This window comes from Melospiza georgiana, chromosome 11 (assembly GCF_028018845.1).
Source record: "Melospiza georgiana isolate bMelGeo1 chromosome 11, bMelGeo1.pri, whole genome shotgun sequence".
NCBI lineage: Eukaryota > Metazoa > Chordata > Aves > Passeriformes > Passerellidae > Melospiza > Melospiza georgiana.
In genome coordinates this window covers 21,936,838-21,963,406 of record NC_080440.1, presented here as the reverse complement: position 1 = coordinate 21,963,406, position 26,569 = coordinate 21,936,838, and positions in this window count along the sequence as shown.

Below are 26,569 nucleotides of genomic sequence, written 5' to 3'. Positions count from 1 at the left end.
CTCCACCAGTCTTTATCTCCTGTTTTAATATAACCTTTCCTTACTGGAGCCCACAAAGTTTTATCAGTTTCTTTCTCTATTTCTTTCATACAATTACAGCAGAGAGCATTAGGGATCTGTCCCCTTGGTAGGTTTGTATACCAAAATTCTTCACACTCTATACACTTAAAACAACCCCATGGATAACACTTACAGTTTAGAGTAGTACATTCTACCTCTCGTGACTACAATTGGTTTTGCAGCTTAAGGTAGGAGTGTTTTCGTGACATACATCAGTCTCTTTTTAACTTGATATTCAGTTCTCCGGGGGTAGATGCAATTCTCCACTGGGATTCAGCAGGCGTCTCTGTCGGTGGTTCCATCTCTGTCGGTGGTTCCACTGGTCCTTTGACCCGCGACGCCTGGGTCCAGCCTTTTTCCGCAGTTCAGATAGCTGTATCAGTGGTCAGCAGAGTTAAATATGGACCTTCCCATCTAGGAGACAAACTCTCTTCCTTCTAGCTTTTAATCAGCACCCAGTCACCTGGTTTTATTTGATGTCTGCTAAATCTGAGAGGGGCTGATTGAGCAATTACGCCTTTCTCCCTTAGTTCTAGGACACGTTGTCCCATCTTCTGGATGTACTTTTGAATAGTCATATCGACTATGACTGTTGATGTTTGGGGTACTTCCTGGGAATAAGGCAGCCCATAAAGCATCTCACATGCAGAAAGTCCCGTATCTGCATTTGGAAGTGTCCTTATATTAAGCAATGCTAAAGGTAAACATTTGACCCATGACATTTGGGCCTCAATCATTAATTTTGTTAACTGCTGTTTTATTGTTTGGTTCATTCTTTCTACCCTCCCAGAGCTCTGGGGGTGCCAAGGGGTGTGATATTCCCAGGAAATCCCCATGGCTTTTGTTACTGCTTTTATGATGCTGGAAGTAAAGTGGGAGCCTTGATCAGAATCAATGGCCCTGATAACCCCAAATCGAGGAATGATTTGTTCCAACAATATTTTAACTACAAACTTCACCGTGGCTCAGGCAGCCGGGTAGGCCTCCACGCAATGAGTCAGTTGATTTACTAATATTAACAAGTATTTCCATCTGCTCACCCTTGGTAATTCAGTATAATCCACCTGAAACCTTTCAAATGGTCGGTAGGCTATTTTTCTACCACCGGTTGAAGCTTGTCTCATTACCTTTTTGTTAACTTTCTGACATGTCAAACACTCCTGTGTTATTCATTTTGCTATCTCAAAAATTCCAATACATCTATAATATTTTAAAAAATGATCACATAAGGCTCTTGTTCCCCGATGAGTATGTTGGTGCAACTGGCTTAAAATCCTTCTAGCATAAGCATTAGGTAAAATCTCTCTCTTATCTGATAGTATCTATTTTCCCAGCTCTTTCTTAGCTTCTAATTTTTTTATAGCTTCCTCCTCTTGAGTACTATAGCTTTTTGGCAGCTTCTCTTGAATTTCCGCTATAGTGTTCAGCTGGATAGTCTCTTTTAGTTTACAAGCTGCCTCTTTTTCTTCTTACTAAGTAGCTTGACCCTTGTTGATGACCTCTTACATGTACTACCGCTATTCTCTTAGGTCTTTTCAGGGCTTCAAGCACTCTGATTTTTAACTCCTGATGGATCAGTTTCTTCCCTTGAGTGTTTATCAAACTTCTTTCTATCTAGATGTGTGCACAATTCCAAAAGCATATTTTGAGTCTGTGTAAATTGTCCTCACCTTATCTTTTCTTAATGAAATAATCAGGTCCCTTCCCAAAAGATTGCATTCTGCTTCTGAAACTAGTAATAGATCACTAATATCCACTTGTCCTTTTGCTTCAATTAGTACTTGTTCAATAATGGGAACCTTAAAGGCCTCCCCTTTTGCTCTAATTACTTGAGCTGTTTTCCAGCTGATTTTGCATCTTTTTGGTAATCTTTGCACTGTTGATCTTTCAGCAGCTGTATCTATTAAAAGGTTGACTTCTTCACCTTGGGGAACTACCCTTAATTTTCCTCTACAAACAGTTTTTGATCTGCCTCTCACTTCCTGCAAACCCTTTTAACATGTCCTTCCATACCACAGTAAAAGCAGGTAGGTCTTTCAGAACCCTCACCTGTTCTTTTTCTCATGCTTTTAGCATTACTTGAAGATGCACTACCGTTCTGAACCTCTTTTACTGCAGCCATGAAAACCTTAGCTTTAGCTTTCACCTTCTCTTCATCTCTCTCTCTGTGCTTCCCGTAACAATTCTTGCAAACCTCTCTCCTGCCAGCCGTCTAACTTTCCAAGTTTCCTTCTAATTTCCTCCCATGATTTCGCCACAAATGGAGTTTTGATTAACGCTTCCCCACAGCTGTATCAGGATCTAATCCCAAATACATTTGTATACTCTACTTTATTCTTTCTAACTGATCTGTGGTTGACTCATCTTTCCCCTGATGTTCATTCAGGGCCTTGCTAATATTTTGCCCTCCAGGGACTGCCTCTTGAATTCCCTGAATAATTATATTCCTGAGATCCACCATATTCTGCCTATCTTGGTCATTGTTATGATCCCAGTTAGGGACTGCCAGGGGCCATTTAATTTCTCCTAAAGGTCCCTGCTGGTGGTCCCTATCCCAAATTCTCATGCCAGCCTGTCTTATCAGCTGCCTCTCCTCTGCTGTAAATAAAAGACTTAAAATTGACTGAATCTCCGTCTGGGTCTTAGAAACTGATCTAGCCTTTGAGACACCCCCAGAGGATCTTCAAGTAACCTTCCCATTTCTTTCTTTAAAAGTCCTTACATCCCCGGTGTTCAGGGCTGCTGGCACATACCCAAGGACTGGTGTCCCTTGATTTCCTACTAATGGTACTTTCCTTAATGGGTACAGCTGCCCCCTCTTCCCTTCTTTATTGCTATCCCCACTGCTTTCTGCTCGTGCCCTTTCCTGGCTTCTCATTCTGTGTGCTGGTGGTGAATCAAGTATGGGGAGCGGAGCCACCGGGGCTTGTGGCAGCGGGACTGGAACCACTGGGGCCTGTGGCAGCGGGACTGGAACCACTGGGACTTGTGGCAGCGTTAGTGGAACCTCTGGGGCTTGTGGCAGTGTTAGTGGAACCACCGGGGCTTGTGGCAGCGTTAGTGGAACCACCGGGGCTTGTGGCAGTGTTAGTGGAACCTCAGGGGTTTGTGGCAGTGTTAGTGGAACCTCTGGGGCTTGTGGCAGTGTTAGTGGAACCTCTGGGGCTTGCAGTGCAGCGGGTGCTGGAATGGGTGCAAAGGGTGCCGGGTTAGGTGCTGGATGAGGCACCTCTGCCAGTGCAGCTGGCTGTGGTAGATAAGGGGGGGAAGGTTATCTAAAGGGTCCCACTGATCCCTTTTCTTTTTGGTTTTTAATGCATACAGGGGAGAAGGCCAGGACCCATGCCATAAAGCAGCATAATCGCTTTCTTCTTGGTTAATAGGGTCCTTTTCATTTACATAGGCATTCAAGGCTTTACAGATCCACCCTTCAGATGACCCATACATTGGCCAGTATAAATTATCCGGTCGTATCATTTCCTTAGTCCATTCTACCATACAATATTGTATCATTTTCTCTTTATTTTTTTTCCTCTGCTAGATTCACATTTATCTTACAATTTTAACATTACCCCAAGGGGGCTGTCCTGGGGTATATCTGGCAAAATGCTCCCTCTTTTTCCAGTACTTTCAGTACCTTTATTTTCCTGCTGATTTATACCAGCTCCTGGGTTTTTGCTCTGGCATTGACCCATTTTTCCACCAAACAGGTGTTCCCTCACTGGCTTTGACTTCACTTGTTCAGACCTTAGTCCTTTCTTGTCAGGAATTTCCTTAATAAAAAGTCCCTTCTAAATCCTCCCGCCTCTGATTCTCTACCGGGAAAAGAAAACAAATTCCTCTCCGTAACCATTATCTTATCTCACCACCCCCGACCTTTTACGTACAGAGAATCCTTTTCCACACGCTTTGTTCCTTCACCTGCTGCCCCCCTCGCGGGGTAGCAAAACCAAGGTTAGAAGAATTCCTCACTCGTGTCGTGACTAAGTCACGTCTCATACACACATCATTCACACTCTGACACACCTACACCCACCCGTTCTTATCCCACCAAACCAAGCGATACGTACAGCCTCCTTTTCTCGCCTGGGTGAGAGTTTAATAAACTCGTGCACGAGTTTATTACAGGTGAATTTTACTGCAGTCTACTCCGGGAGCTCCAAATTCTTTGCTCATAATTTACCTTATGGATTTCCTCTTCCCTGAGACATTCCCCCGTCACTCAGGGCCACTGGAGGCAGAAGCCTCCAAGTTGGGGCGCTTCCCCGAGATCAGGAGTCTCCCTCAATGGATTTGGAAATTCCCGGCCAATGCACCAAATGTGTTATGAATAAAAAGCTTAACTAGGCAAATAATCAAGCAGCAATCAATTTATTATTTAATATGGTAAAGTATGAGCAATATAGCACTGGGTACAGTGGGGGAAGTTTTCCCTCCAACTGCACACTGATAATTGTGGGTTACAGGTATTTATAGGGGTACTCATCACCATTTTCCGCAGTTTCTATTTCCAATCTTTTACTCATCAGCAATTTTTATTCCAAATTATTACATCACAATTCCATACACTGTTGTGATTTTAATTTCTCAGGATGTATCTCAAAGGAGTATCCCTAGATGGTGGTGGTCCAGTTTCCGAAAGAAGAAAGACAACTCCCATCTGGGGGGATCCAGCTCCCCAGATGTGTGTCCACCTTTTAATTGAAGAGACTCTAAATCTCATAACAGTGATGTCCAGCTTCCCTTTGGTTGAAACCATAAACCCTTGAGATGATGTTCATCTTCCTTTCTCAAGCTGTTTTTCTCTGCTTCAATAAGGCGTGAGATAAGCATATTTCCTTTATATATATTCCAAAGCTATAGTTTCAACGATACAAGTTATATTCTAAAATTATACTTCAGAAGATTATTATTGCAGAACTCTTTATGAATTAAATGCAGGCAAAAAGCAACATCTTTAACACCTTAATTCCAATGCTCTTAAATCAACCAGGGTTAATTGCAAACCAAAGATAGGTTCAAAGGCCTTTTTCCATGCTTTATTCTCCTCAGTTATTATTAGAATTCACGGCTCTCCCATTGTCGGTGTCCACACATTTCGCATTCACAGCTACACACATCGCCTGTTTGTACCTGACACGAAACACAACTTCGAATTTCACATGGGGACCTGTGGTGCCAGCCAGTGCCCTGGCACTCGGACACAGCAGCAATACCCCAGACTGTCACACTTCACCTGGGAGGGTATCAAAGCCCAGGGGTTCTTTGTTCAGAGCCCCCAGAGGCACCAGCTCAAGCTGCCACTGTTCCACCACCATAAAATTGTTTTAAGGATCCAGAGGTCCAACACTCTGCTATGGAGGACATTCCACATTTCCAATCTTTTGGGCATTTAGGACCTTTTGATTTTGCTTTGCACCCAAGAAAAATAAATCTCCAAATGTGCACAAATAACTCCTTCAGCATTTCCTCATTTTATTTTCAGCTGATTTTTACATTGTTCTCTGCTACCCCTTCCTTCTCTTTCCAAAATTCATGTGGCTATTGAAGCCCTGGCTTGGCACACACATTTTCTTTACTTCTCTAGGGATATAACTCCAGCAACGCTGCCGAGCACACCCATTTCACTGTTGCACAAGCCTAACTCTGTGCTGCAGTATGGGAATCCCACTGTGGTGTGGGAGATGGCAGGGCACCAGAGCAGGCCCTGAAGCACGGACATTCGGGAGTGGAAATTCCTGGCGTGATGTTGTGATGCTTGTATCCCCATTCATCTGTTCTGTGCCTTTGAGACTGGCTTTGAAGAGTGGAAGTTTTGTTTGGGTTTCTCTTATCACGGACACAGAGACGAGCAGTACACAGGGCTGTTTTCACTTCCTGCTTTCAGCTTGCTGCTTTGCTTGCTCTCTTTTCTGCTCTTGCTTCTGGTTTGCTTTGGCCTCTGCTTATTAGCTAGCTCTAGCTAAACAGTCCAAATTCCTTCCTGGACTGTTTCTCCTCTCCTTTTCTTCCACCATCTCAAACCTGCTCCGGACTGGGACCTGGGAACACCGAGGATTTGCACCGTTTTGGCCTGCAGCAGCTACCCCAGTGCCGGAGGGACTGAGAACAGAGCAACCATCCCGAAAGAGACTTTCTGATTTTGTCATCTTTCCCAGAGCGGTGTCATCGGGTATTGTTCATTTTGTGTGCTGGGGGGTGCTGTGTCTGGTGAATAAACAAATTCTTTCCACCTCTGTCTGAGGAATTTTTTCCCAAACTGGTTGGGGGGAGGGGCCGTGTGGGTTTTGCTTTCTGGAGGGGCCCTCCTTTGCAGATTCTTTAACAAATTTGCCCTAAACCAGGACAGGGGGATTAGTGACTAGTCTGTTGGAACCTGGGTTAACTCTCAGAACTCCGGCACTACCGCAGGAGTAGGGAACTGCCTCAGGATAGGGATTTTCCAGAGGCAGAACCTTTAGAGCCACTTGCTCTACTGTGCCAGACACCAGCCGCGACAGGGAGCAGGCAGAGGAGAAAGGAGGAGGCCGTCTGAGGTTCCACAAGGAAGAGTTTATTCCAGGTGAAAGAAATAGGATAAAAAGCCCCTAGATTTATTGTGCAAGGGGGTTTATACAGATACAAGTCAGGGGGTGCATACAAACAGCTGAGCAATAGGGAATCCTCAGGGGAGCAGTGAGGGGATTAGTCAAGTGTCTGGGGCCCATTGCGGTAGGAGGGTGGAGAGGATGGCTCACATGGGCCCACGGGGCCTCCGGAATAGGGGAATTCCAAAGGGCTGTTGCAGTCAGAGATTGGCCCGAAGGCTCCTTCGGGAACCAAGGGGTTGGGGTGCCGTGGCAGGCAGGGAAAGAGCTGGAACAAGGGGCGGGGAATGGCATGAGGGACAGCTTTGAGGGAGGGTAAAACCCACGGGTAAACCATGAACAACTTAAACAGGAATCAATAAAATAAATTCAAACTGCAACAATCAAGAGCATCTTCAGACACACAGCCTGACCGACCAGCAATGGAAGCTGGAAAAACAAAAAGTTTTGCTGAGCAATGGCCCTTTGATGAAGCAAAACTTTTACAATCAGGGCAGCCCATTTGTACAGATGGGGGCACACTCTGGGGGTACAGCTGAGGCCATGAGGTCACAGCAGGCTCAGGGGTCACAGCAGGCTGAGGTCACAGCAGGCTCTGAGGTCACAGATGTCCCAGACCCGGTGGTTGCACAGCAGCACAAGGAGCGAGCAGTCGGTGCTTGAGCACAACTGTTGCGGCAGCAGCAGCGGCGGTGGCAGCAGTGGTGCTGACATTGGGACAGCGGTGTCAGGACAGCGGTGGCAGCAAGAGCTGCGGGACTGGCAGAGGGCAAGGCAGCATGGCCCTTGCTCTGCGCCTCTTCCTCCTGCTCCTCCTGGCCGTGGCCCTGCCTGCCAGGGCTGCCCAGGCTGCTCCGCTGCAAGCGTGGCGAGCAGGTGAGCTGGCAGCCTGGCTCCCCTTTCCCGGGACAGCGCTCCCTGCTCCCCGGGAAGCGCTGGGGATGGTTTTCCCCAGGCCTTCAGGGAGGGTTTCCTCTGGGGGAGGGAGAGAGCCCCCAGGGCCCTGGGCAGCCCCAGTTTCCTCTCCAGGGATGTATCACAGGGCCTGCAAAGAGGGTGCAGAGTGATCAGGAGCCTGCCCAGAGCTCCCCAGGCCCCTGTGCAGTTTGGCCTTGTGCATTCACACCTGGCTCCCATAGCCTTAACCAAGCCCCTTGCAGTGCCCTGTTCCCAAAGGCAGAAGGGGATCCCAGCACACCATGAATCACAGAATCACTGGGTTGGAAGAGACCATCAAGTCCAACCCAGCCCTAACACCTCAAATACACCATGACACCAGGTGCCACTTCCAGTTTTTTTAAGACACATCCAGGGATGATGACTCCACTCCTCCCTGGGCAAACCATTCCAGTACTTTATGACCCTTTCTGTAAAAAACTTTTTCCTAATATCCAACGTATATTTCCCTTGGCACAGTTTAAGACTGTGTCCTCTCATGCTGTCACTTGCTACCATGGAAATGGTTCTGATCTGTGCTCCCTTCTAGATCGGGATGCTGGAAATGTTTTTCTGGAACCTTGGCTGGAAGATAGTTTGGATCCAGTGGAACCTCCCACAGGTAAGATATCTATGTTTTTCCATAGAACAATGACGGACAACCTGGCAAGAACCAGGGGACAGAAGCTTCTGTGGCTGTTGAGTTACAGGTGTGTCTGCAGAGCAGAATTTTCCAACTCCTGGGATGGATGCTGCACACAAGCCCAACTCCCATCACAGGGGTGAGTAGTGTGTCCCTCCTGACCCCACCACAGGCCGAGCCCTGCTTTTGTGGCATCCATTCCTGGGAAATGGAACTACTTTCTGTTAAGGTCTTCCAAAAAGAAAGACCCAAGCTAAAGGAGAAAATAAATCCTTGAAGCCTCCTGAACTTCTGGACCAGATGCTGAGTGACCTGGAGAGACAGCTTGGTGGGCGCATTTCCCTCAGCCTTGTCCTGGGGCTCAGCAGCCGGGGGCTTTGGCTGCACATCTGGACACGCCGTGCCCGGCACAGTGGGAAGGGATCCATGGCAGCCTCGCTGCCCTGCTGCTGCTTCCACGCCCTGCAGGGCTGTTTGCCAGCCTGGCCTGGCTGCAGCTTCTCCCCAGCCTCTGCAGGAAGGCATTGGGCATCAGCTCACAGGCCGACCAAACAGCAGCACAGACCTCAGACCACCTGTGATTTCCCTGTCGCCAGTCAAATCAGAAGGGGCAGCTGTTTGGAGTACAGAGGGCCTTGGCCTCACTAAAAATTTTATAGGGATTTCTTGCTTGTTAACCATGTCTGTGACAAGCATTGCCTCCTGAAGCTTCCCCATCCTCAAAGGGGAACAGCCCCACCTGACCCAGCTGTACCTCATCCTTTCTCCAGAAGCAGATGGAGAGGCTGTGATGAAGGCTCAGTTTCCCGGAGGAAGCAGTGGCTCATTGGCAGCTTCTGCTGCAGGAAGGGAGGCGATGCCAGGCACAGCCACAGGAGGTAATTGCTGTCCCTCTGGGCCTGAGCCCTGCTGAGGCTTGAGCTGCCCTCTCTGCTGCTTGGCACTGCGGGCACAGCCCGGACAAGACGGGCACAGCCCAGAGGAATTGTCCCGAGCAGGCTCAGGGCACTCGGGTACTGAGCTGTCCTGCTGGGCTCCCTCCGTGGGAGACACGTCCCGAAACCTGGGAGCGGCTGCACGGGGTGCCCATGGTGGGGAAAGGGCAGAGGGGGAGAGCAAGGCTCCACTGGGTCTTGAAAGGGCCTGGCCATGTGCCCTTGGGATGGGGAAGGGGTCCCAAGGCAAAGAGAGATGGAGAGATAGAAGAAGGTGGGAAAGGCAGGAGAAAGGGCAGGAGAGTCAGAGGGACAGGGGGACAGCTGAGGGACTGCCTGCTGCAGCTTTCCCCAGGGCTTTAGCAAGAGTTGCAGCTGTGGGAGGGAGTGCACCCAGGGCCCTGGGCTGCTTCAGCTGCCCCACCAAGCGTGTCGCACAGGGCATGGAAAGAGGGTGCAGAGTGACCAGGAGCCAGCCCAGAGCTCCCCAGGCCCCTGTGCAGCTTTGGCCTTGTCCATTGACATCTGGCTCCCACAGCCTTACCCGACTCCCTTGCAGTGCCCATTTCCCAGAGGCAGACGGGGATCCCAGCATGCCCTGAAAAACCTTCTCATCTCTGCTCTGTTCTAGATGAGCTTGCTAGGAAGATTTCTCCGTTAGATTGGCTGAAGAAAGTTTTGAAGCCTTTGGAGCCTCGTGCAGGTTTGTTCTCATTGTCCCACCACGGAATAATTGTTGACAACCTGGCAGGAACCTGGTTACAGAAGCTTCTGTGGCTGTTGTGTTACAGATGCGTCTGCAGGGAGGACTTTTCCTGTTCCTTTGCTGGTTCCTTCACCGAAGCCAGGCTCTCATCACAGGGGTGAGTAGTGTGTCCCTGCTGACCCCACAGGTTGAGCCCTTCTTCTGTGGGATCCATTCATAGGAAATGGAACCACTTTCTCTTAAGGTCCTCTGAGAGGGAAGAACAAAGCCACAGGGCACAAGAAAGCGCATGAGTCAAATAACATCCATAAACAAATCGTGATGGAACTGCAGAAAGGGAATGGTGAGAGCATTTCCCTCAGCCTTGTCCCGGGGCTCAGCAGCCGGGGGCTTTGGCTGCACATCTGGACACGCCGTGCCCAGTATAGCAGGAAGGGATCCATGGCAGCCTCGCTGCCCCGCTGCTGCTTCCACGCCCTGCAGGGCTGTTTGCCAGCCTGGCCTGGCTGCAGCTTCTCCCCAGCCCCTGCAGGAAGGCATTGGGCATCAACTGACAGAGAGCCCAAACTGCACCATAGATCCCCTGCATTTTCCTGGTGTCTGAGCACATCCTGAGGTGTGGCTGCTTTGCAGAGCAAGGGCCATAGGAAGCCACAAAGGCCTGTGGGGATCAGGATTTTCCGGATTCTTATCCATGTTGTGGACAAGTATTGCCTCCTGAAGAGGCCACCACCTGGATGTGCAGTGTTTGCATCTGATCCCACCAAGCCTTTTCCTTTCTCAAGGGATGGACAGAGAGGCTCTGTGGAAGGCGGCATTTCCTGCAGGAAGGGAGACGATGCAAGGCACAGCCACAGGAGGTAATTGCTGTGCCTCTGGGCCTGAGCCCTGCTGAGGCTTGAGCTGCCCTCTCTGCTGCTTGGCACTGCGGGCACAGCCCGGACAAGACGGGCGCAGCCCAGAGGAATTGTCCCGAGCAGGCTCAGGGCACTTGGGTACTGAGCTGTCCTGCTGGGCTCCCTCCGTGGGAGACACGTCCCGAAACCTGGGAGCGGCTGCACGGGGTGCCCATGGTGGGGAAAGGGCAGAGGGGCAGAGCAAGGCTCCACTGGGTCCTGACAGAGCCTGGCTATGTGCCCTTGGGCTGGGGAAGCTGTTCCTTGTGCAGGATGGCAAACAGGAGGGCGGGACAGAGGTTGGGAACAATAGCTGTGGCACTGCAGATTTCCCCGAGCATTTAGTGAGGGTTTCCTGTGTGGCAGTGAGAGAGCCCCAGGGCCCTGGGCTGCTCCAGCTGCCCCTCCAGGGATGTTGCACAGGGACTGCAAAGTGTCTGGAGAGTGATCAGGAGCCACAGGCTCCCACAGCCTTACCCCACCCCCTTGCCTTGCCCAATTCCCCAAGTCAGAAAGGGATCCCAGCACATCATGGAAATGGTTCTGTAGAATCTCTGCTCCCTTCTAGATTGGGATCATGACTTGGGTTATTTGGAAATGCTGGTAAATGGTGGTTTGAAGATGTTGTCAGATGCTGGAGACAAGTTCTCAACGTACCTTTCCTGACAGAATAATCAATGTCTATGTGGCAACAGCTCACTCATATGGCATTTCCTTTAAGTTCCTCTAAAGGTTGTTCACTTCTGGAAACTTTGCCCTGCTCCCTTCTGGAGCCCTGAGGGATCCCACAGGATGACTGTCAGTGGAAGGAAGGAGCATTTAGCTGTCCATCCTTCTGTGTGCAATGTCAGTGTGTCCTTCTGTGTGCTCTGTGCAGTCACAGAGAAGAGCAGAGAGGGAAGGGGCCGGGCCCAGGGCTGTGCCCCGGGGCTGAGCCTTGCCTGCAGCCTGAGGATCTCCTGCAGTGTCACGGGAGCTGTTCTGTCCTGCCTTTCTTTGCAGCTGAACGTGTTGCTGAAGGTGATCTGGCTTCCCAACCCACGTTCAGGATTGAGCCTCTGGGACATGGTGAGGGTAGGTCAAGGCCTTTCCCCTGGGAGAGCTGCCAGCTCAGAGCCCAAAGCTCGGCCAGGGGGGCATCGCTGCAGGTGCCAGGACAGAGCCATGCACGTGTGTGCCCTCGCCCTGCGCGATCCCCTCACACCTTCTGCTCAGGCCTGGCAGCTATTTGGAGGAAGGTGGGCCCTGGCCAAGCCACAAAAGGCCAGATGGATTTTGAATCTTATCCCCATTTTTGATAAGCCTGATGTCCTAAACATGCCACCAACAGAAATCAGAAATTGTTCCATCTGATCCAGCTGAACTTTTTCCTTTTTCAAGTGATGGAGCAAAAGGCAGGACTGAAGGCAGTGTTTCCCCAAGCAAGCAGAGGCCGACTGGCAGCCCCTGCTGCAGGAAAGGAGGAGATTCCAGACATGGGCACAGGCACAGGAGGTAATTGCCCTGCCACTGTCAGCCATTTAACAGGGCTGTGTGGCAGCACCTCTTTCCACCAGGTCCTGCCCTTGCATGGCCCAGCACCAGCCAAAGCTGGAGGCACCTCTGGAGCTCATTCACAGCCCCGGGGAAAGGGGACCCGTGCACCAATGTCCCTCCCACTGCAGCTGCTCCGGAGCTGGCCCTGAGTGCCCAGAGGCCCAAGGCACAGGAGCAGCCCCGAGCGGGAGCCCTGCCGCGAGCCCAGGGCCAGAGCCAGCCTCGGCTCCCGACTGGGCAGGGGCTGCACTGGGTCCTGACAGGGCCTGACTCTGTGCCCTGTGGCTGGGGGAGCTGTCACGGGGCAGGGAGGGCCAGGGCTGGCAGTGGCTGCTCAGGGGCGGCTTTGGCCCGTGTCCCTCCAAGCAGCGACTGCCCAAGCAGCTGCCCTGCCCCCGGGCTCTCCTCCCGGCCTGCTGGGCTTTGTTGGGTGGCACAGCCTGTGCCAAGGGGTGGCAAGGTGCCTGCAGGCCCCAGCTCTGGGGGAAACAGAGAACGTCCTGCCCACATCCACCGTGCTGCCAGCTCAGCAGCGCAGCACAGCACGGGCTGATGCTCCCCATTGCTCCCATAGGTGCAGCTGGCCCCACCACACGTGTTCTGGATTCCCAGAAGGGCCCTGGAATGGGTTTCTGTCAGGGAACAGGCTGCTGGATAGGATTAATTGCAGGCCTGCTTTTTTTCGAGCTTATTTTCATCTTATGCTGTGTCCAAATTTGGACTTGCTGGAAGAGAAAAGGGTGAGTGTTTTGTTCACCTTTCCCTCAAACACCTTCTTTTAAAAGTCTAATGTTGTAGACAGGAAACATTCCCAGAGAAGCTGCTGTGGTGTTGTTGCCAGTCTGTGATTGTCCAGAGAAGATGGGGAGCCTTGCCAGCTCTGGGCCCTGCTGTGCAGGAGGCTCCCTGTGTGCCACTGGCAGCTGGGGCCTCAGCCACCTCCTCTCTCCACAGGGATGCCTCTGCAGCTTCACAAGACTGGCCAAATAACTCAGCCAGGGGGAACTGGAACTGTCATCTCACATCTCCGTGCCCGTGTCTGTTGTCCCTTCCACGGCTGCATTACCAGCTCATTGCTAGGGACAGCTTGTTGGTATCACCACCCAGAGCAGGAGCCTCTGTCCCCAAAGGTGCTGCCCCTGGTGTCCAGCCAGGCCAGGAGGTGCAGCCCTCCTACCAGGGAAGGGCCTGAGCCTGGCATCATCTTTGGGGTTCAGCTCAGGTGTGTCTGTGCTACCACCAGCTCTGGCGGAGCGGCTTGTCTGGGCACAGCCAGGGCTGGGTAGGCAGCAGCTGAGCACGGGGCTCCTGAGACAAAGCAACCTCATTTTGTCTTTGTTTGACATTTATACACAGCAGAATATTTTAGAAATATTTAGAAACATTTTTTGTAGAAAAATATCCCCAAGTATTTCTTCCCTTTTCCCATTGTAGTTTAGGATTTTTCAAAGTAGTTTTAGAATTCTGAAAAATTTGGAACACTTTTACACTTGCCGAATAAAAAATAAAACTGTAATAATTGTTGATCATTACTCTTAGATGAACTAAATCATCACAAGACGCCCAGTGTACTGGAGAGGCTCTTTTCCCACTGGAGATTTTTCCCCAGTGACAACAACGGACTTAAAGCCCTTTCCCTGATAATTTCCGGCATTCCTTACAAGCTCATCTCTCAGTCTTCAGAGGCAAACTTTGAGCACAGTGGGAATCTCCTGCTGTGCAGGAGGGTTTCTGTGAGCCAGCTGACCCCGGGGCCTCTTTTGCGGAGATAAACGCAACTCCACGACTTTGTGAAAGTTGTAAAGTTGGTATGTTTATTACTGTGCTGGATGCATGTGGAGATTCCTCTCCTTAAAAGACATGCGTCCCTCTGGGAACTCCAGATCCTTTTTTATCACCCTCTCAAATAGATATGCATCCAATTTTACGATAGGTTCATACATATTCATCTTTACAAATTTGGTTTGACATTTACCGCTAGTTAATCTTTATCAGAAAGAATTCCCAGGTCAGGTTGGCCTGTTCTCATGGCAGTTCCTCTGTCTCTGTGTCCCCTGCCACCCCCTTATCTCTGTCCTTGACTGAAGCAGTTTCTCTGAGCTTAGGCTTTCCACCAGTCAGACTAAACAGCTATATTTTCCAACTACTGACTTTACTCCAAGATGTACATTTCTCCTAAATCAAAATGGATTTCTACTCTGGAAAATTTCTACTCTGTCTCTTTTCCCCCCCTTTCCTAGAAATAAGTAAATTCTTTTATCTAATGCAAATGCCTACAACAATAAGTGTCTCTTAATGCTTTAATATGTACGTTTGATAAGGAGGTTAACACAGCTGTTCGTGTAGTATTCTCCAATTTCAAATTAGCAATATAATGGATAACCCTAAACTTAGTCCAACTAATATTAACAAAACTACAATGGGATGACACCATTTATTAAGGATTATTGCATTTGGTGACCACCCAAAGATCACATCCCACCAGTGATGATCTGCATTTTGTTTTATTCTTTGCCGAATTCTGGTTATTTCTTTGTTATCATGTTGGACAGTAATTAGGGCTTGCTCTGCTTTCTTGGATTTCTTTCAAGATCTCCAGTAGGTCTTGGTGCTTAATTAATTGTTTTACCAATGTAAGGTCCATCCCAATAGGAGTAGGTGATAGTCTGTGTTACATTGGGTAATTGCTTTTAATCAACTGGTGGGATGTCACTGGGGCCACGTACGAAAAATCACACCCGATAATCTTAACAAAATTACAAATACAAAATTTAAAATTATTTCTTCTTGACAAAAACACATCAGCGCTATCAATTTTTACAGCAGCACAAGCATTTCTCAGGCACACATAACTTTTACTAGTATATACGAGCAAAGTTTTCTGATCAGTGACTGGATGAATCTCAAAGTGGCAAATACTCTGTTCACTGTCTAGACACACATTTGGGCATTAATTGTATTGCTTTCACAAATGAATCCTAGTTGTTCTCTAGTAATGCAGGATTCTGACTTTACTGTTTGCCACTTTTCATTCACCTTTCCTGCCCACACCCTATGTTCTGAAGGGTAGAGCACTCTTTTTTCATTATTTAATCCCAGTGCAGTGATGGGGCGGATAACATAAACAGTGGCAATACGTATGGTAAGCACAAAGGCAGTGGCCACATAAGAAGCAGGATCATGGGTGAAATTTACTGTAGTCCACCAGGATTGAAACTTCTTTTCAAAATCCATCACATTCTCCCAGACAACTTTCTGAATTTCTGCTGGAAAATTACCTTCACCCCCTTCCCGTATGATCAGAGCTGCTGTTGCCTGCATCTATAACTGTGCTTGTATACAACTGAAAGCTAAAGACACATTATTTTCAACTGTACCAAGTGCTTCTACTATTAACTTGTGGTCTAGGCCCCCGACCTTTTCCCACTTTGGCAGTCAGTACTTTGGAAATCTGCCACTGGCTAGTTCCCAAAGCCAATAGAGATGACTGTAAAGGCTGCTTCAATTTTGCTAGGTCACCTGCTGCAGTGGCCAGCTTATTCATCAGTATTTCTGAATCAATTCCATTTAAAAATCTCAATCCATTCCCTAACATCCCAGTTAGATCATTTCTTATTCTGTTCCTGAGCTATATCTGTCTTTGTAACCACCTTGTGCAGCCCTCAAAGGATGTTCTTAGGAAAGAGGAGCAGGCTGGTTGGATTTTTGAGATGTTAATTTGCACTAGCAACTCAACACGTTTGAGAGGCCATTCTGGATTGAACAACAGTCGTTGTTCCCCCACATTCCTCTCTATGATGTATGGGCCTATTTCATACACTTCAGGTTCAAGTTTGGGTTGGGTCTGTACTATTTGATTACTATTGTGGGTTGTATAAGGTTCTGCTGTTGTAAATTTGCAGTGTCTATTTAAAATTTAAATGAGAGCCCGATAGCAGCTCGAGCTTAAAGGCAGGTCACTTCTACAGGCTGTATCAAGGAGAAATTACACCAACAGTCTGATTCACTTGGGCTATCACAAACTTCTTGGTGCCTGTATACGGGGAGGTTGAGACACTAATTTCATCTGGTTTCTCATAAGCTGTCTCATTGACTACCTAGCACTCTATTTTGATTTCTTCTCTCTTGATCTCCTGAAGTGTCCACAGTTCTCGTTCTTGCCACTCTTGCTCCTCATATACCTGATCTTCATGAATTACTACAGTGGATAGGTTTAGCTCTTTTATCTCAGAAAGTTCTCCCATGGATCCAGTATACAGATTGAAAGCTTTGGACCAAGGCCATTCAGCATTGCTTTGGATAGAGGTACTCTCTAATTCTAAGACTCCAGTTATAATTACATACAAATCAATTCTATAATTGAAATGACAAACAACCCCTGGCGGCAATATACTCATTTTGCCTGAGTAAGTTTTAATCTCAGTTCATTGTTTCTTGATGTCCCTCTCTAAGGGGCTCCTGGGGCTTTCTTCACTCGAGAGTGATGGATCCAGGCATTCTGCTCCTTGATCTGGATTGCAGTGAAGGTGGTGAGAAGCACTTGCAGTGGTCTCTCTCACTGTGCATCCAAAGTCTTTTCTGCAAGAGGCTTAACATATACATAATCTCTAGACTGTATGTTATGTACTGGTCTGTCTAGCTCTTTGCTCCGAGTTCTAGCCACATGTTTCTCAATTTCTCTGAGTTGTTTGCTTAAAGCCACCATGCAGGTGGCCAGGGTTATCTCTCCAATGGGTGGACATTCTCTTTCGTATTCCATATGGTCTTCCATAAAGCATTTCAGAAGGACTCAGCTTTTCTTTAGCTCGTGGTTTAGTCTGAATTGGCAGTAGTGCCAGTGGAAGAGCTTGGGGCCAGGGCAGATTAACATCCTGCCCCAGTCTTACAATCTGCTGCTTAATCAAATGATTCATTTTCTCCACCTGGCTGCTTGACTGCGGGTGGTATGGAGTGAAGTTCTCAATCTATGAATCTATGCCCAGGTGGCTACTAATCAGTGGCACTATTTTGGAAATGAAATGTGATCCTCTATCTGAGGATATTGGGGCTGGAGCTCTGAAGCATGGTATTATTTCTTGTAATAATACCCAGGTCACCTCTAGAGCTTTGACAGTTCTTGTGGGGAATGCTTCTGGCTAGCCTGAAAATGTATCTGTCAATACTAATAAATACAGATACCCCCCTATCCTTGAGGGTTCTGAAAAGTTAATTTGCCACGGCTGTCCAGGCCCATGGCCTCTCTTAATTTGACCGAGTTTCGGCCTGGGGGTATTTTTGGCGTTAGTCTGGAGGAAAGGATCTCACTGTTGGTTTACCTGAGTAATAGTGGCATGCTAATTCTTGGCAATGATTCTTTCAATCAGATATGCATTTTAGAAAGCCTGTGGAAACTACTACTTAAAAGTCAACCCTTTATTTTGATGCACTCTGTATCACTGGCAGTCTTGGTCATTCTGGGAAAGGAGCCACACTTCATAAAAGCTTTTAAGTAGTTAGGCCCCAGTGTGTTTTCTGGTGCTCTTCTTTCACTAGAGATCACAAAAATGGGAAGGGATTACTGGCTGTCTTTCAATGGTAGCCCACCCCTTGTGGTTGCATGTCTCTTTTGATTAGTACTATTATATTTTGGCTTACTTTTGAGGGAAATCTGTCCATAATTACTCCACTTTTTGCTGCTTTATTTGCCTCTCCATCCACTAGCTCATTTCCTTCTTCCAGTGCTGAGCTCTTTCAATGGTGTGCCTTAATACTCCTTTTCAGGCAGCTGAACTGCTTCCAGCAGCTGCATTGTCACTTCTTTTTGTGAGGTTAGCAGTCCCCTCTCTTTCCAGATGGCTCCATGTGCATGCACAACTCTGAACGCATACCTGGAGTCCATAAAGATGTTTATTCTCTTTCCTTTTGCCATTTCCAAGGAAATTATCGCTGCCTTCTGCGCAGAGGTGCCTGTCTGTAAGGGCCTGGATTCTATTACTTCTCTGCAGGCAGTCACTGTGAATCCAGCATGTCGCTTTCCACTGGCAACGTGGCTACTACTGCCATCAGTGAACCAGGTCTCTGTATCGTCCAGCAGAGTGTCTTTCAAGTCTGGGCATCTGGAGTAATTAGCTTCAATGGTCTCCAGGCAATCGTGGTGTACTGCTTCTCCTTGATTTCCACTGAGAAAAGAAGCTGGGTTGACAATATTAGTCACCACTATCTCTACATCATCTTGCTCTACCATGATGGCCTGGTATTTCAGAAACTTCTGTGGTGAAAGCCAGAGGCCACCCTTTGCTTCCAGTACTGCGGACACTGTGTGGGACACTAGCACAGCCATTTTTGTCCCAGGGTAAACTTGCGTGCCTCTTGAATATTCAGCATGACTGCTGCTACAGCTCTGAGGCAACCTGGCCATCCTTTGGCTGTTGCATCTAGCTGCTTGGAGAGGTAAGCAACTGCCCTCTGATATGGACCCAAGTCCTGAGCCAATATTCCCAGGGCAATGCCCTGTCTTTCATGGGAAACCAGAAAGAATGGTTCACTTACATCTGGAAGTCCCAAAGCTGGAGCTGACATGAGGGCACTCTTTAGCTGGTGAAAGGCCCGTGTGCCTTCCTTTGTCCACTGGAGATCTCTGTTTGCACTGGCAATAAGAGCATAGAGGTGTCTGACGAGCAGTCCACAATTATAAACCACAGCCGGCACCACCCTGCCATGCCTAAGAAGGTTTGGAGTTCCTTTATTGTCTGGGGTTTTGGGGTTTGGCATATGGCTCCTTGCGAGCCTGCCCTCACGTCCATTGCCCAGCACTCACCTGGTACCCCAGGTAGATTACTTTCTCTTTCACTGCCTGTGCCTTTTTCTTTGATACTCTGTGTCCTTGGAGTCCTAGGAAATTCAGAAGGCTTACTGTCCAGGCCAGACATGCTTCCCTCGTCCGAGTGGCTACTAGAAGATCATCCAGGTACTACAAAAGCCTTCCTTCTTCCTGTGGAGCTTCCCAGGACTCTGGATCTTTGCAAGTTGTTCTCTAATCGGAGTGGGGGAATTTTTTGAAGCCTTCAGGCGCATGGACCATGTGAGCTGGGCTTTGCACTGCTTTTAGGGCTTTCTCATTTGATTGCAAAAATTTTCTGGCTGGCTTCGTGGGTATGGAGGCAAAAGAAGGCATCTCTCAGGTCTAAAACAGCAAACCAGGTTAGCTCAGGTGTTAAACAAGTTAGTAAAGTAGATGGATTTGCTACCACAGCGTATAAATTCTTTGTTATCTTCTTGACAGCCCTCAATCCAGTACTATCAATTATTGGGCTGATTTCTTCCCTATCTTCTTTTTGAGGGGATACTACTGCATTCTCACTGGTTGACTTTTTTCTTTAAGCTTGATTAATATGGGAGGGCATTTTTCACCTTCCCTTGTACAGCAGAGGCCCACACCCCCAAAAATACTTATTTACTTATTCTAATACCTGTTTACTCATGTTTTTATTTTTAATTTCAATGGCTGTTAATGTTAAGCTTAACATCTATATATCATTTGCCTCCAGAGTAACCTCTCCATTTGAGAATGTTTAGCGAACTGGTCATATACAAAAAGCTTCGAAATACACGTTACTTTAAAGGTTTGCAAAAGTATGCCTTAATAGACTGGCCAGTTTTGCCCTACACTACAACATAAACATTCTCCACAGGTACTAAAGCTTTATTTAAAGCTGAATATATGGCCTCTGTATCAACTAAAATTCTATCCTTTTCTTTCCTTCTGGTCTCACTGCCTCTCGCAGAGGGGTCTGTGACATCCGAGTTCTGGATGAAATTGAACTGCAAGGAGGGGGATGGGTGCGAGTGGGTATACCTTTGGAGCCTGAGTCCTCGTGCCTTTTGGAGAGGTCATCTTTATCCTTCCTCCCTTACCTTAGGAGGAGCCTTTAACAAATCCTATGTACTCAATTTGCGAATTGTGATTGCTTTGCGTTTCAGCATGATAATATTTGTCTGACTTCACACATTGCTATCTTACGCTGCATGCTGAACAACACGTTTGATTTGCCTTCTCTTTGCTTTGTTTTGTTTTTTTTCTGAGATCTACTCAAGTAGGTCAGAGGGAGCTCTGAACCCACAGTTACTCAGCTATTCTGGGTGATTTTTTCAAGCAAAAAACACATCAGCATACGGGATGATCTCTCATTTACCTTCTCATTTTTAAACAGCATTAACTGCAATAAGGTATTAAAAATCTTTTCATTTACTGAGCCGCCCCTACTGACAGCCTTCTCCCAGTGAGCTCTTTTCAAAAGGGGCTAGTTCAGGAACCTCTTCACTCTGGTTACTTCTCATTATCTCCTTCTCCTTATACTATCTTGTTTCTACCCAAGCCTCACAGTGTCTTTTCTCAGTTTTTCTTCACACACAGACCTCCAGGTGGCAGATATCAGAAGTGATTCTCCACACATAAGCTTTAAGATCTCAGGTTCTGAATTGGTTTGATCAGGAACATTTAAGTTACACTTAAGACACAGAACAGTAATACTAGTGCCTCTCACAAACTCTGCATTGCACATAAGGTGCCAGCCTCTCAATGCACCAAAAACTCCCGGGAATTGCCGGCAGGCTATCCCATTTATCACTTCGGCGTTTATCACTTAACCTCTACGGCAGGTTGTTCTCCGTCTAAACTTACTCTATTACCCACTGAAGTCCCATCTCTTCTATCTAAACTCTGTTTTACAAAATCTCAGTCTTTTCTAGTTCTCTTCTTGCACAATCTAATTAAAGCATGGTTTCTACGGACACTCACTTTACTGCCTTGCTTGTTACAGCAAAAACTCTGAAATGCCTACAAACACAGACACACACACACACAAACACACACATCTATCTCAAATTCACTAGAGCCAGGGCTTGAATTGCTGTGGGGGGGAATTCTTGGAATTCCTTTAATTTGCTTTACCACCGTTAAACATAAATCACCATACCATAGTTCTTCTGTGTAAAAAGCTACACTTGTTGCAAACAAAATCTTAAAATCTCCACAAACACCTCTATACAATCCAAGACTCAAATTACTACAATGTTGGCGAAGAACTACACAAAATCACTGGGAAAGGGCATATCTCTCCAAGTGCCCACTTTCCTCAACACAGCTCAGCATACAATAATTCAACATTTACCCACATCAGCTTTCTCTGGACACAAAATCAAAATAACACAGTAAAATTCATGAGATCAAGTCCAAATTACCAGGGCAAAGAAACTCCCTGAGCTTGTACTCACGGTTAAAATGTGCCAACTCTACATAAATCACCACATTTAAACACAATAAATATCCTCACTGATGTTTCTCCACTTGTTCTACGTCTCTGCAGGGCGCTGCCTGCCCCCACAGCCTGCCTCAGCTGGTGCTTCAAGCTTCACTCGGCTGCTTCTAACACGGGTAGAACTCACCCCTCACGCCATGGGTGAACTGATTTGTTCGCTCTCTCTTTCATACGCCACACATTCGCACGATTGCAAACACATTAATGATAACCACACAATGCATTCACCATACAATGATACAGTGTCCGGACACCACACAGACACACAGGTTCACTCAACCCACCCTCAGGGTTGCTAGCGGCCGCTCTATCAGAGGGTGAACCCCCGTCTCTAGTGCAGCCACTCAACTGGCTGCAAGCACAGGCGGAGCACTCAGATGTCTCTGAGTGACTTATTCAGCCATCCTATCTCTCTTTTCCCTCTGGGGCCCTTTGATATACATACCATATCCTCCGCACAGCAGCAGGTCCTTGTCTGTCTCCGCAGGAGGCAAGCTGAGACGAGCAAAGCTCCTGCGGGAAATTCCGGGGCACGCCTAGGAGGTCTGTCTATCCATTCTGCCCCTGTGGGGAGAGAGACGGTCCCATCAGGGTCACCAAAATATTTTGCAGAGATCAACAAAACTCCACAACTTTGTGAAAGTTGTAAAGCCAATATATTTATTACAGTGCTGGACGCATGTGGGAATCATTCCCCTAAAATGACATGTGTACTTCTGGGAACTTCAGGTCTCTTCTTATCCCCTTCTCAAATACACATGCATACAATTTCACAAGAGGTTCATACATATTCATTTTTACGAATTTTGCGTGACATTTGCAGCTAGTTCTTCTTTATCAGAAAGAATTCTTAGGTCAGGTTGACTTGCTGTCACAGCAGTCTCTCTGTCTCCCCGCCCTTATCTCTGTCCTTCACTGAAGTAGTTTCTCTGAGCTTAGGCTTTTTACCAGTCAGACTACACAGCAAGTTACGTACTTAAAGATGTAAATTCAACTTAAACAAAAATGGATTTTTACCCTGGAAAATTTCTACTCTGCCTCACTCCCATGGGTTTACCCATCCCCATTGTAGTGCCAAGTTCCCTAAGGCACAAGGTGCCATGGAAATGGTCTGATCTGCGCTCCTTTCTCAATGAGGGTGCTGGGACAGCTTCTCCAGCAGCTGGGATGGAGGATGGTTTGGAACCCTTGGGAGCTTCTTCATGTAAGTTCTCAACTTTCCCTCAAAGAATAATCATTGTCAACCCGTCAGGAACCAGGTGACAGAAGCTTCTGTGGCTCTTGAGTCAAAGGGTGTCTGCAGGATGGTCTTTTCCAGCTCCTTTGCTGGTCACTGCTCACAAGCCCAGTTCCCATTGCAGGGGTGAGTAGTGTGTCCCTGCTGATCCCCCAGGCTGAGCCCTGCTTCTGTGGCATCCACTCCTGGAGAAATGGAAATAATTTCTCTTAAGGTCCTTTGAGAGGGAGGAAAAAACCTACAAAACAGAATGTGCCCCTGGGGGAATCCAAACAACTGGACCAAATCAGGAATGAACTGGAGAGGCACCGTGGTGGGTGCATTACCCTCAGCCTTGTCCTGGGGCTCAGCAGCCGGGGGCTTTGGCTGCACATCTGGACACCCCGTGCCCAGCACAGTGGGAAGGGATCCATGGCAGCCTCGCTGCCCCGCTGCTGCTTCCACGCCCTGCAGGGCTGTTTGCCAGCCTGGCCTGGCTGCAGCTTCTCCCCAGCCTCTGCAGGAAGGCATTGGGCATCAGCTGACAGGCATTCCAAACTGCACCATGGGCCATGCAAACCCAGAGATTCCCTGATATTTCCCAGTCTCAAGCAGATCAGGACAGAGAAGGGAAGGCCCTTGAGTAGCCTCAACAGCCCTGGCCTTCCCCTCATCCTTATCCATGTTTTTAGAAGTACTTCCTAAAGATGCCACCTCCCCAGAGGGGAATAAGTGGTCTGCCCTCATCGAGCTGTCCCTTTTTGTTTCTCCAGAAATGGACCAAAAGGCTTTGCTGAAGGCAGCACTTTCTGAAGGAAGCAGTGGCACATGCCAGACACAGATACGAAGGGAGGAGATGCCAGAAAGTACCACAGAAGGTGATCATTGTGCCAGGCTCCGCAGTGACTGCCCAAGCAGCTGTGCTGCCCCCAGGCTCTCCTCCCGGCCTGGATTAGGAGACAATAGAAAGATAGAGTTACGGACATCTGGGTACCTATTTTCTGGGAAGCATAAGCCCGAAAAAGGACACACTTGAACAGAGGATTAACCCTTGGAAACAATAACCTGTTGCATATTAATGCATCTCATACATGATGCATAAATTCCATTCAAACACAGGATTCTGTCTGGTCATCCTCAACTTCTCCCTCTTAGTCCTAACCAGCTTCTTGAGAGCTTAGCGAGGCAGGAAGAAATTAGTTAATTCTGATAGGAGAGCAATAAATTCTTTCTCAGCCGTCCTGTGGCTGCTATATTTGCAAAAGCCAATCATAAAATACACATTTCTCAGAGGACCTCAGAATGGGGTGCTGTTGGGGAACACTCTGTTTGCTTGGGATAAGGGCAAGTTTGACCTTCTGTTGATGCCAGGAAAAGATTTGGAAGTACTCAACAGAACCCTGATTGAGAGCTTCCCTGTTGCGGTGCATGTTTTTGATTGTAATTCGGTCCTAGTAGCCAGTTTTATAACACCCCCTTATTTGGTATTGTTATACCATATTTTATTGCCAATGGGTTGCTCGATTCCCCCCTGTATATTGCTGGTTTTTTCCCTAGTTGTCCATTTCCCCAAAGACCTGCACTTTTGTTCACTGTTCCTCCTCCCATTCAATGTCAATCCCTCCCCAAACCTGCCCCTTTCTCTAGAAACTTCCCTATCAATTTGGTATCCTTTGAAACCCTATTGGTTTTTTTAAGTTGTCCTCCTCCCCTGTAATCCCCTATTGGTTTAAACAACGTATTCCCCGCCTTGTGTTCCACCCTCAGTTTCTCCCAACTGGACTGTATCCTGCCCAGGGACCTCCCCATTTTGGAAATCGGTGTATGGCTTTAATTCAGTGTCTTTCTGTCGATGACTCTGCGGGGAATAAACATACAGAAGAGCTCTCCCTGTTCCTTGTCTCTACCACAGCGCAGTCCACCTGTGCTGTAAAGCAGCTGTGCCCTACAGCCAAACCCCAGAGTTGACAGTTTTCTGGGGGCGGCCCACTCTGGGTGTTGGTGTTGGCAGCTAGTCAGGCTGAAGAAATCGGGCACTGCAGCACTTCCCAAATGAGCTCTTCTCTTGCAATAAAGAGATGGAGCTGTCAGCCCACTGTCCGGGTGGCAGCAGCAGCAAAGCCCAGCCGGCAGCAGCACAGGCTGAGCTCCATTGCCAGGAGCAGCCGTGGATGCCCACGGTGCGGGCAGGCAGGAGCCAGGCAGGGGCTGCTGTGACCAGCAGCGGGGTCCCCTGGGCTGAGGGCACATTTCCTTCCCTGGCATCATCTGGGCCTGGGCCTCCTCCAGTGGCAAGCCCAGGAAAAGAGGGAAGCCATCGGGAGGTGCTTGCCTTGAGAATAATGGAAAGAGGCTGGACTCTGAAGGAAGTCCTTCATAGCCTGAGGGATGAGCTCAGAGCCTGAGAGACACTGGGCCTGTGGCAGCCATGGATCTCTTATGAGCAGAGTGGGGATTTGCCCCCCAGGCCTCATCTGTTCACCCAGGGACACATGGTGAACACACACACACAGAAGATGGCTCAGCACTGGTGCTGCTCCCTGAGTGTTATGTTTGGGTCCCTCTAAAGACATGCAGGGGCTTTGGGTCACCTCTGTGCTGTGCAGGGGACTGGGGATACCAAGAAGTTGTGCATGGAATTTAATGAATATCCCAAATTGTGCAGAGGCATCTGTAAATTGAGCAGGACTTGGGGGTCTCCTGTGAGGCACACAGGGGGAGTTTAGGGTGGCTGAGGACACCTATAAGTTGTGCCGTGGGTTTGGGTGTCCCCTGAAGTGTGCAACTACCATGATGTCCTGTGTTACATTATTTTTGTAAGCTTTCACATCAAGTCCTTCACTTTTAAAATATGGGACAAAGGGCTGCACAGCGCAGAGCAGGGACTCGGTGTTAGCATGGCAGGGCTGCTGCTGCCTGCAATAGCTGGAATCACCAACATGAGTGGAATTTTGGATTTGGCATTGCTGTTGTATGTAGAGCCAGGAAATGTTCCACTTTTCCAATATCATGTATCTCACTTCTTTTAAAGAAAATCTAGATTGCAAATAGACACAAGGCAGGACAGGCTCTCCTCGCTGGAAGGGTACCTCTTGAGATCCATTCCAATGCAATCCTTCCCCAGCCATGAGGTCACAGCTGGCTCTGAGGTCACAGATGTCCCAGACCCGGTGGTTGCACAGCAGCACAAGGAGCGAGCAGTCAGTCCTTGAGCACAACTGTTGCGGCAGCAGCAGCGGCGGTGGCAGCAGTGGTGCTGACATTGGGACAGCGGTGTCAGGACAGCGGTGGCAGCAAGAGCTGCGGGACTGGCAGAGGGCAAGGCAGCATGGCCCTTGCTCTGCGCCTCTTCCTCCTGCTCCTCCTGGCCGTGGCCCTGCCTGCCAGGGCTGCCCAGGCTGCTCTGCTGCAAGCGCGGCGAGCAGGTGAGCCGGCAGCCTGGCTCCCCTTTCCCGGGACAGCGCTCCCTGCTCCCCGGGAAGCGCTGGGGATGGTTTTCCCCAGGCCTTCAGGGAGGGTTTCCTCTGGGTGAGGAAGAGAGACCCCATGGGCCCTGGGCTGGCCCTGTTTCCTCTCCAGGGATGTGTCCCAGGCCTGCAAAGAGGGTGGAGAGTGACCAGGAGCCAGCCCAGAGTTCCCCAGGCCCCTGTTCAGCTCTGGATTGTCCATTCATATCTGGCTCCCACAGCCTTACCCTACCACCTTGCAGTGCCCAGGTCCCAAAAGCAGAAGGGGGATCCCAGGACACCATGGAAATG